General features: G+C 40.9%; 1 long non-coding RNA gene across 1 annotated transcript in view; it reads left to right on the forward strand.

Annotated features, from left to right (window-relative positions):
- LOC135113927 (uncharacterized) overlaps positions 1-12,180 on the forward strand; it is a 53,928-nt gene that overhangs the window by 17,520 nt on the left and 24,228 nt on the right. Inside the window, exon 2 of the long non-coding RNA XR_010275125.1 lies at positions 5,381-5,607. This is a non-coding gene — a long non-coding RNA (uncharacterized LOC135113927). The remainder of the gene's footprint in view (positions 1-5,380; positions 5,608-12,180) is intronic.

The raw sequence follows: 12,180 nt of genomic DNA on the forward strand, positions 1-12,180 counted from the left end.
GGGTAGTACCACCACGACTGACATTATTTCCTTTCTGAGTTCCGTATGGTCGAGGGAGGGATACCCAGATGAGCTAGTATCTGACAACGGGCCTCAGTTCACCAGTTCAGAATTTCAAAATTACCTTTGACGTCGAGGTAGAAACCATGTACGCTCGAGCGCAAACTGGCCGAGGGGAAATGGAGCTATAGAACGGTTCAATCGCACCTTCCAGTCGTGGATCCCTGGTCTCGCTCCCAGGGAGAGGCTCCGAGAACTGATACGTCACCGCCTGGCTCACTACCACGCCACACCCCACTGCACTACGTGTGTCGCCGGAACAAGATACTGCACGGCCAGACGATGCGTCTGGAGTTACCAGTCTTTATACCTTGCAGCACAGATAAACAAAAGCTGAAGCAGCGTACAAAGTGGCAACAGGAACGTAATAGGAGGCTCTACAACGGCCGGTATAGCGTAAGGGCGCCGGCCTTCAGAGTAGGTGATTACGTACACGTAGGGCGCCAAGGTCACGTTCCTAAAAACAGCCCCTCAGTCTTCCCGGCCGCTGATGATCCAGAAGGTGGGCCGGTCGTCTTATTGAAGTTTATCCCTTTCTTTTACATTATACTCAGAAAAAAAGCAGACAAAGCATACTTTAAGTCTTTTTTTTTCATAGGTAACTGTTGTACATCAACCGGTTACTGATGCTGTATAAGCCGAACAGCAAATGAACCTTAAGTTCATGGTAAAACTTGGAAAATCTCATCTTTTCCTCACTGAAAACACAGGTATCTAGGGCAACTTTTTTTTTTTTTTTTTGTTGGAGGGACTCTGGCTAAAGGCAACAAATATCCAATAAAAAAAAAAAAGCCCACTGAGATGCCAGTCCCTGACAAGGAACCAAAGCAGTCGTCAAAAATTGAAGGATAAGTGTCTTGAAACCTCCCTCTTGAAGGAAGTCAAGACATAGGAAGGTGGAAATACAGAAGCAGGCAGGGCGTTTAAATAAAGGGATGAATAATTGAGAATACTTTTTTAACTTTTGCATTAGAGAGTACAGAATAGAGGTGAAAATAGGGGTAAATGTTGCCAGACAGAAATGAATGAGTTTGACTAAGCATGGTGGAAGCACGGAAGCACAGTTTCAGAGAACAATAGGAGGGACCCCATCAGTTCCATAAGTCTTCCGAGGGTTTTTAGCAAAGGTTTTGAGCGAAGAGTTCAGGTTTAGAGATAGATGTGATAGCAGTGGTGCCATAAGGTTGAAATAAAGGAGGAAAAGAAGAAGCAAATTTATTAGAGATATTTATTGGCTAGATGCCAGAAGTCAAGAGGGAAATTAAATCTTGAAAGATTTTGACACTTTATAGTAAAGAAGGGGCTTTTTGGCTAGTTGCAGAACAGACCTGACATGGTTGCGGGCAGAAATATTAAGTGCATGAGATTCTGGTGATGGAAGGCCACCTCTCATGTATAGCATGAAAACAAGCTGTCTTAAACCAAGGTTTGAAAGGTTCAGGTCGAAAAAGTGAGTGAGGAATATACGCCTACATGCAGACACTGTCACCTCTGTTATACGCTCGGCACACAAAGACGGGTCTCTGACACGGAAGCACTATCCTTCTCAAGGAAAATTAGCAAAAGGCCTCCTCAGGTCCCCACAACTAACAGAGGCAAAACGTCAGAGGCACCTCCACTTAGGGGGATCCTGAGGAGGGATTGGAGCGATAGGACAAGATATAGATATGAGATTGTGATCGAAGGAGCCCAACAGAGAAGAGAGGGTGACAGCATAAGCAGAAGGATTAGAGGTTAGGAAAAGGTCAAGAATGTTGGTATAACTCCAAGGAGATAAGGAATACGAGTAAGGTGTTGCACCAATTGGTTTAGGTCGTGAAGGAGAGCAAAGTTGAAGGCTAGTTCACCAGGAGTGAAGGGAGAGGAAAGCTAAAGCTGGTGGTAAACACTGAAGTCTCCAAGAATGGTGGAATCAACTCTTCTCCTCTAACTGACTATCTTCAGCCTCTTTCTCATCGCTGGAATGTTACATCTCTTGCTATCTTCTACCGCTATTTTCATGGTAACTGCTCTTCTAACTTGGTGACTGCATGCCTCCCGCCCTCCTGCGGCCTCACTGCACAAGACTTTCTACTTTCTCGCACCCCTATTCTCTCCACCTCTCTAACACAAGAGTTAACCATTATTCCTAGTCATTCATCCCCTTCTTTGGTAAACTCTGGAATTCCCTTCCTGCTTCTGTATTTCCACCTTTCCACCACCTATGACAGGAATTCCTTCAAGAGGGAGGTTTCAAGACACTTATCCTTCAATTTTTTATCACCACTTCGGATCCTATTTGGGACCGGCATCTCAGTGGGCTTTTTTTTATTAGATTTATTGTTGTCTTGGCCGGTGTCCCTCCTACATAAAAAAAAAAAACATTTAGGGTTGTTTCCAGAAGAGCAGTCCGACATGGGGACATTTGGGGTCCCTTCCCCAGATGGGGACTCCGAGGCTGGTGTAAGAGTCGCCATGATAATTTTGAATTTTTGAGTGAAGGGTGTGTGTGTTATTAGGTGTTTGTAGTTTTGTGTGGAGAAGGAGAGTTGTCTTTACAGGGCAGGCTATGCCTGCCTTTGTATTGAGACACAAAGGGAAACGTTCAGTGAGGTCACAGCTGACAGTAGTCCTTCTCTGTTCCCTCCTACTTTCTCTATCCTCATTTTCAGTCCAAAACTGGATGTTGCGTCTTTGAGCGCAACAATTTAACTTGTTCCCATGCCCAAGCCATTGAACCTTCTGAATTTTACACTATCTGGCTACGACTACAGTCATTCTCAGACTAAATTTATTTGTGCTGTATATCTCTCACGTTACTCCTCTGAGCATAAAAGAAAATAAAAAAAAATGACTAATTAACTTCCAAAGTGACCCGCTTTCCTTTTCTGGAGATCTCCATTCAAGGAGACTTCAATGTTCACCACTAGCTTTGGCTTTCCTCTTCCTTCACTGACCATCCTCGTGAACTAACCTTTAACTTTATTATCATCCACGACCTAGAGCAACTGGTGTAACATCTTACTCATATTCCTGACCGTCTTGGAGATACGCCCAACATTCTTGACTCTTCCCTAACCTCTAATCTTTCTGCATAGGTTGTTACCCTGTCTTCTCTGTTGGGCTCCTCCAATCATAATCTCAACTTGTCCTATCGCTCCAATGCCTCCTAAAGATTCCTCGAAGTGGAGGTGCCTCGAGCGTTTTGTCTCTGCTAATTTGGGGTACCTGACGGTTATTTTGCTGATTTTCCTTGGAATGACAACAAGCTTCCGTGTCAGAGACCTGTCTCTGTGTGCTGAGCGTATGACAGAGGTTATACTGTCTGCATGGAGGCGTACATTTCTCACTCTTTTTCTCGATCTAAACCTGCCAAATCTTACTTTAACACAGCCTGTTTTCGTGCTATACATGATAGAGAGGTTGCCCACAAAGGGTACTTGAGCCTTCCATCACCTGAATCTCATGCGCTTTATATTTCTGTGCGGAATCATGCCAAGTCTGTTCTTCAACCAGCCAAAACTCCTTCATTAATAGAAAGTGTCCAAATCTTTCAAGATCTAACTTCCCTCATGACTTCTAACATCTAGACAAAAATATCTCCACTAACTTTGCAACTTCATCTCTCCCTCCTTTATTTCAAACTGATGGCACCAGTGCCATCTCATCTATTTCTAAAGCTGAACTCTATGTTCAAACCTTTGCTAAAAACACTACCTTGGATGATTCAGGGTTTGTTCCTCCCTCTCCTCCACACTCTGACTATTTCATTAAAATATTTTGCAATGATGTTTTCCATGCCCTCGTTGGCCTAAAGCCTCAGATGCCTCATGGACCTGTTGAGGTCCCAACTACTGATCTTCAAAACTGTGCCTCCGTGTTTGCACCTTGCCTAGTGAAACTCTTAAACATCAGTTGCTTGACAACCTTGTATCTGATCGCCAGTATGGGTTCTATCAAGGCCGCTCTACTGGTCATCTGGAATTCCGTACTGAGTGTTGCTCATACTCTTTTAGAGATTTTGGTGGAACTTCTGCTGTTGCCTTAGACATATCAAAAGCTTTTGATAGGGTCTGGCACAAAGTTTTGATTTCCAAACTATCCTCCTACGGGTTCTATCCTTCTCTTTCTAATTTAATCTCAAATTTCCTTTCTAGCCATCCTATTGCTGCTTTGGTAGATGGACACTGTTCTTTTCCTAAATCTATTAACAGAAGTTTTTCCCATGGTTCTGTACTGTCACCTACTGTCTTGCTATTATTTATCAATGATCTTTTAATCCAAACTTCTTGTCCTATCCATTCTTACGGTGATGATACCACCCGACATTTTCCATGTCTTTTCGTAGACGTCCATCCTTTCAGGAAGTAAACAGTTCATGCAGGGAAGCCTCACCTGACTTCGGATGTCTTTCTTATTGGGGCAGAGCAAACTTAGTGTGTTCAGTGCCTCAAAAACTCAGTAGTATTCTTTTCTTTACTCATCCTCTGATAAGCGCTACCCATAACTATATATATATATATATACGAGTATATATATATATATATATATATATATATATATATATATATATATATATATATATATATATATATATATATATATATATATATATATATATATATATATATATATATATATATATATATATATATTTATAGTTATATATATATTTATAGTTATATATATATATATATATATATATATATATATATATATATATATATATATATATATATATATATATATATATATATAGTACAAGTTGGGAGAGAAAGGTTAATGTCATTTCCTTCTCACACCTGTGTTTCAGTGAGGAAGAGAAGATTAGGTTTAGCAGAAGAGAGGTTATGTTCCATAAATAAAAAATCCGAGCAAAGACTGCGAATGTTGCAGAAGTTAATGAAGAACAAGTTCCGACGGTGTCCAGACACTTAAGGTCGGTACCAAAAGAGCAATCTAACCTGGAGAAATTTGTGGTCACTTTTCCAAAAGGGGACTCTGAGCCTGGTGTTTAAGTCGCCATTTTCAAAATTCTGAATTCCCAGTGTAAGGTGTTTTTTTTTTTTTTTTTCTTTTTACAAGGTAGGCTGTGACTGCCCCCTTGTTATTGAGACACAAAGGGAAACGTTAAAATAATCACATCTGGGTCATAAACAAGTTCACAGCATCTCTTGGTCCAGTGTTTATGACCTACCTAGAAGTAATTACCGTTTTGGCAGGTATAGTAATACATAATGGGAAACCAAGACGAAATTCTGAACACAGTCACTTGCAAAATATGAATAATCCTTGTTTAGATATAATGTCTCTACTGTGTTGTGCCTTTCATTTCTTTCAGCTGCGGAAAGAATCTTGGTGTGTTACAGTGGTCGTGGCAAGTAATGACCCAATCTTCTTAAGCAACTTCGCAAAATGGTCACTCAAGGGTCGCCTCTTAATATGGCCTACAAGACTTCTGCTAGTAACCCATCTGCCCACAATCACTATCAAGGAATTGTTACAGTCGCACTGGACGTTTTCAATGATGAATACCATGCTGATGAATTATGATGAGTCTTTAATGGGGTAAGTTCTATTTATTTAGTTACGTAGGTAGATAAATAATAATAAGTGTTGCGGGATGCGCGATCCCGCAGGAGGGCGCGAGTATTCCTTGGGGACATGAAGTTATCTAAAAAAAAAAATCATTGTATTAAAAGTTATAATAAAATTACAAATCCTTATAACCGTGCAAAGCACCAACATCTATCTCACTGAAGCCACATATGTCGTGCAATTAACTTTTTTTTTCTTTTCAGTACTATGAAAGTTTGAAATATTATGTATTTGTATCATCCCTTCATAATTCATGTTGGGTCTGTGGAACACTGCATATACTGGTTTCAGTTATTTACTGGAGAAAGTTTTTGGATATATGAGTGCTTTGAGAATCCGAATTATTTATTTATTTTTTTATTCTTATTTTATTTTATTTTATATATATATGTATATATATATATATATATATATATATATATATATATATATATATATATATATATATATATATATATATATATATATATATATATATATATATATATGTTACAGTCAATACCTGAATCCAGACAATTTGTAAAGTGACTTATTTTTTCAGGCAATTTGTGAACTGCCTGGTTAGGTTAGGTTAGGTTAGGTTAGGTTAGGTTAGGTTAGGTTAGGTTAGGTTATAACCTAACCTAACCTAACCTAACCTAACCTAACCTAACCTAACCTAACCTAACCTAACCAGGCAGTTCACAAATTGCCTGAAAAAATAAGTCACTTTACAAATTGTCTGGATTCAGGTATTGACTGTAACATATATACCTGACACGGCACTGCGGTATGGTATGGAATTATTATTATTATTATTATTATTATTATTATTATTATTATTATTATTATTATTGTTGTTATTATTGACTTTTCGCTCTTTTCAAGCAATTGAAGTGAGATTTAGAAAGATGATATGGTTTGCACTGCTATGTAGCCACGGCCTCCCTACGTCGATTGGTTCCCTAGACGTATAAGACATATTATTTAAAGATCCTAGCGGCGCTGGTTTTTATTTTGCTTACTCGTGAGTTATCCTTCATTTTTACTTTTTTTTTTCAAATTATTTACTTGTATTTATACATGTTATTACATGTATTTTCCTCTACTTTTTAGTAATAGATATAGCAATAAGTTGGAACAAGTTGAAGAAAATGAGTATCACAGCTAAATGTGAATACTGTCAGCAAACGTAAAAAGTTAATCAGTGAAAGAAGTGAAGGACTACTTACTGGCTACAATGACTTATGATAATAAGGCACCGAAAGGTGAACTCTTGGTGTTTTTATAAAAGGCCTTGACCGAAAATAAACTCACATCTATTCACAAGACAATGAAAATAAAATTAGACCTTGTCTGTGGGTAGAGCGCAGAACATCAACGAATCATTCCACAGGAAGCTGTAGAAAAATAAAAGATGTTTAAAAACTATGTAATCCTTTCAGCAAAATATTAATTTCAAATAACAAGCTTAGAACATAACATCAGATACAGGGACAGCTTCTTGCATCTTATCATAGGGAGCTTCCAGAAGATGCAGTGGAGATTAAAATGAAGAAAAAAAAAAAAAAAGGAGAATGGTAAAGTCAACAGCGCCATCATTTCCATGAACGAAGCGAATGAACATAAACACAGGAAGGAAAGGAGAAAAGATGTGATATAAGACACTGCTAAGTAAAATTAGAGGCAGATTTACATTTATACTTTAGCTTTATTACGTTTTATATATATATATATATATATATATATATATATATATATATATATATATATATATATATATATATATATATATATATATATATATATATATATATATAGTGAAGTTTATTACAGTTCCCGTGTTTCTGCTATGTATTCGTGGTGTGATCTTAGCAGCGGGATTGTTGGGATATGTGAAGAAGGCGGAATAAGTCAAGGACACTGTTACCTAGGCGTATATCACATCTGTTACTTTAAGTTCCTCATACCCTACTGTGTGGTAATCTTTTTTTTTTCCCACAGTAGCAGCGAGCTGAGATTAAAAGCCATGAAAGAGTGAAAGTCATAGTCTAGCATTAAAGAATAAATTTCTAGCCAGCCCCTGTAGTATCAGTGCTACGACTTATTAAATTAAAACATTTTAGGGAACGTGACAGCCGTGTCAGGGACAAGTGTTTCCAGGGGGTAGGTGTCGACCCACCCACCACCATCTCAGTTACGCTTCATCCCCCTGCTTTGCTCAGTTTTTCTATTTCCCAAAGTAACAGCAAGCTGAAATTAAAACCCATGCAAGAGTGGAAGTCATAGTCCAACATTAAAGAATAAAATTCTAGCCAGCCCCTATAGTATCAGTACTGCCATTTATTAAAATTAAAATGTTTTTGGGAACGCAACAGCCGTATCAGGGACATGTGCTTCAAGAGGGAACGTGTCGACCCACCCACCACCATCTCAGTTACGCCTCATCACCCTGCTTTGTTCAGTTGGCGAGCTGGATCCAGACAGCAAAGACATGCTTTTGCTAGAACTGTTATATTCACGTTAACTTTTATACGTCATTTCCACCTCAATTATACTTCCTCCCTTATACATACGAAGATATAGAGAACTTAAATTATGAAGTGAATAATACTACATGATATAAAATGAGTAAATAAGCCTTACACTACTTATAACCAATAATAAGGATAATGTCCGAAAGGCAGGGGACACTAAGAAAACGTGTTCCTTTTCAAGGTAAACTCGGCCAAAAGAGGCGTAAGGCACCTGATTAGGATGCCTCACGACTAAATGGTGCGCGAGACAAGGCATTGGCAATTATATTCTCACTGCCTTTTACATGGTGAATCTCTAGGTCATAATCCTGTAAGACCAAGCACCACCTCATCAGCCTCTGATTGGTGTTTTTCATTTTATGCAAGAAAATGAGCGGATTGTGGTCGGTGAAGACTTGCACAGGCTGTCCCGTCCCTCTGACGTACACTTCAAAATGACTCAAACTCAGCACCAGGCCCAAAGTCTCTTTCTCAATAGTGCTGTAAGCCCTTTGATATGGTAACAACTTTTTAGAATGATAGCGTATGGGGTGCTCCACTCCCTCATGTTCCTCCATTAACACACCACCCACACCATTCTGACTGGCATCCACATACAATACAAGTGTTTTTTCGTAATCAGGCATGCGCAGCACTGGGGCACTGACTAACATTTTGTTAATCTCCACAAAAGCTTCCTCACAATGCTTATCCCAACAAAATTTTGACTTCTTACTCAACATCTTAGTCAGGGGCATGGCAACATCAGAGAAATTTTTACAAAATTGCCTGTGTTATTCACCTGCCCCCTAAGAATATCAGTATCTCCTTCCTATTGGTGGGTGGACGGAGATTTACAATGTCTTTCACCTTGGCTTCCACGGTTCTCACTTCACCTCTCCCAACCTTGAAACATAGGTACTCCACGTCAGCTTCCACAAAATTACTTTTTGCTAAGTTGACAGTAAGGTTGGCATCATCCAGCCTCCTGAACACTTCCTCCAGTAACTGCACGTGTTCTTCCCAACTCTCAGTGTACAACAATATGTCATCTATGTACACAGAACATCCTTTCAAGCCCTTCATTACTCTGTTCATTAATCTCTGAAAAGAACTCCCACTGTTCTTCATCCCAAACGGAAGAACTTTGTACTGGTACAATCCATCCATGGTGACAAAAGCTGATATGGCTTTTGCCCTCTCAGTGAGTCCTACTTTCCAGTATCCCTTTAACAAGTCAATCTTTTTTATGAAGTTGGCATTTCCCACATGATCAATACAATCATCAACTCTAGGGATAGGGGAAGCATCAGGTTTCGTCACCATGTTAACCTTCCTATAGTCTGTACAAAAACGGAAACTCTTGACCAGGCTTGGGCACCAGTACACATGGTGAGCTCCATGGGCTCTCACTAGGCTCAATCAAGTCGTGCTCCAGCATATACTCTACTTCCTTTCTCATGATCTCCCTTTTTTCGCAGGTTAACTCTATAGAGATGTTGTTTGATGGGTTCAGCCTCCCCAACATCCACATCGTGCACCACCACATTTATTTTCCTAGGCGCATCAGAGAACAAAGAACTGAATCTTTAAATTATCTCCCTAATCCTTTCCTTCTTATCTAGCTCCTTATGTCCCAGTTTATCATTTAAATTCCCCAACACAGCTGAGTTCTCTAGCACCATTCCTTCACACTTGCTCAGTTTCACTTCAGACCACTCCTCTTCCGCCTCAGTGGTTACATTTACAACAATCACGCTTCTTACTCCTTCTACTACTTCACCTTCCTTTTCTCTGTCACTTTCATGAAATGGCTTCAACATGTTTACGTGACACAACTGATTCTTTTTCTTCCTCCCTGGAGATTTTACAATGTAATTCAATTCACATCACTCATTTTCCTCTCAATTTCCCAAGGCCCGTTGAAATTGGTCTTGAAAGGATCACTCTGCAGTGGGAAAAGGACCAAGACCTTGTTCCCAGGCTGGAAAGATCTGGCCCTCGCCTTCTTGTCATACCAGCCTTTCATCTCACTCTGACTACTTTTCAAATTTTCCCGAACAATTTCTCTACCTCTCATCAATCTGTCCTTGAAATCAGACACATACTTCACCAAAATAGGAGGCTCCTCTGCCCCTAACCATTTTTCTTTCACCATCCTTAAAGGACCGTTCACCTCATGCCCATATACTAACTCAAATGGGCTGAAACCAATTGACTCTTGCACACTGTCCCTTAACGCGAAGAACGCTAGTGGCAATGCTAGTGGCAATGCCTCATCCCACTCAACACTCATCTCCTCACAATACATCCTGAGAGTGATTTTAAGAGTTTGGTGAAATCTTTCTACACAACCCTGAGACTGAGATGATAAGCACTCGACAGTCTCTGATCAATCTTTAGACCCCTTAGGATTCCTTGAACGTGCGAGAAGTGAAATTCCTTCCCTGGTCTGACTGCAACACCTTAGGAATTCCCACCCAGGAGAAAAATTTCACCAGCTCCCTCACAATGTTTTTAGTGTTTATACTCCTGAGGGGAATAGCCTCAGGAAACCTGGATGACATACACATAATAGTCAGCAAATATTGGTTTCCCCTCCGGGTCCTTGGTAAAGGACCTACACAGTCTATCACCACCTTACTGAAAGGCTCCTCGACCACAGGTATAGGGTGAAGGGGGGCAGGGCGAATCACTTGGTTCGGCTTGCCCACCTTCTGACACAAACCACAAGTTTTACAAAACTCTTTCACATCACCTCTCACTCTAGGCCAGTAAAAATTACACAGAATTTTTCCTAGGGTTTTTCTGACGCCCAGGTGTCCTGCCAGATTACTTTCGTGTGCCATCTCCAAAATTTTCTTCCTCTACACCCGTGGCACCACAATCTGCCTCTTCACCATCCAGTGATCAGAGGTTGGGGCTGTCAGGGGCCTCCAACTTCTCATTAATACCCTGTTATTCACATAGTAACCCACGTACTCATTGTCAAGCTCACCCAACCTTTTAGCCTCATTCCAAATAGACTTCAAGCTTTCATCACTCTCCTGAGCTTTTATCAACTCGCTCTTTTCTACCAGAAAATCAAGGTTGGGCTCCACCTGGCCTACAACCGGTTCATCACCCGCACACTCCGGGTCATTGTCTTTTTCATCAGGTTCCTCGAACAGGACGCCCAGGCCTTCATCCTCCCGCGTTGCTTCCGCGGTGTCCATGCGTCCCTTCTGGGCTATCGCTCGGGTCACCGCGCAGACTGGGAACAATTCAGGCACCTCTGCCTCCCCATCTGTTGAGTGAGGGACTGCTGCCGTAGTGGTGGTTTCTGTCATCCCTATCAGAGGCTTGTCTACCATCTGAAGTTTAGGGATAACTCGACCTCCAGCCAGGTCATTCCCAACCAGCATATCCACTCCATCTATGGGCAGTCTCCTTCACTCCTACCGTCACCTCTCCAGTGACGTATCCACCGTCCAGCCAAACTTTGTGCAGGGGAATACTGAACTTGCCTCCTGCACCCTTGCATGAGACCTCTCTGCCAGTGCTGGTCTCCTCATTCCATGGGAATACACTACTTAAGATCAGACTCTGGTTATCTCCCGTATCCCGGAGGATTCTGATCACCTTCTCTGGACTTCCCTCCACTTTCACTGTGCCCTTACTGGTGAAATGCTCAAAGCCCTCATCCTTCTGCGGCTCCTTTTGTATCTCTGCAGTCATATTCTCCACATACTTTATCAGATCTCTTTGGGTGGCAACTGCTCCCACTGGTTTCGGCCGTCCCTTCGGACACTGGTACTTCCTATGCCCACTACTTCCACATCCAAGGCACTTAACTGCACCTTCATCAACACTACCCTTTTGGTAATAGGTAGTGCTCCCGGGCCTACTCCTGTGGGGCGTAGACCTCATGTGGTCAGCTGGCGGGGGCATGGTGTAAGTGTGGGAAAAGTTATAGTTGTTAGGGCGGGGCTGGTTTGACCTGTGGAATGATGTCGAGCTCATCTGGCGGTCATTCTTATATATCTGATGACCATCACTTTTGTTAGAG

This window comes from Scylla paramamosain, chromosome 26, assembly GCF_035594125.1.
Source record: "Scylla paramamosain isolate STU-SP2022 chromosome 26, ASM3559412v1, whole genome shotgun sequence".
In the NCBI taxonomy this organism is placed as follows: domain Eukaryota; kingdom Metazoa; phylum Arthropoda; class Malacostraca; order Decapoda; family Portunidae; genus Scylla; species Scylla paramamosain.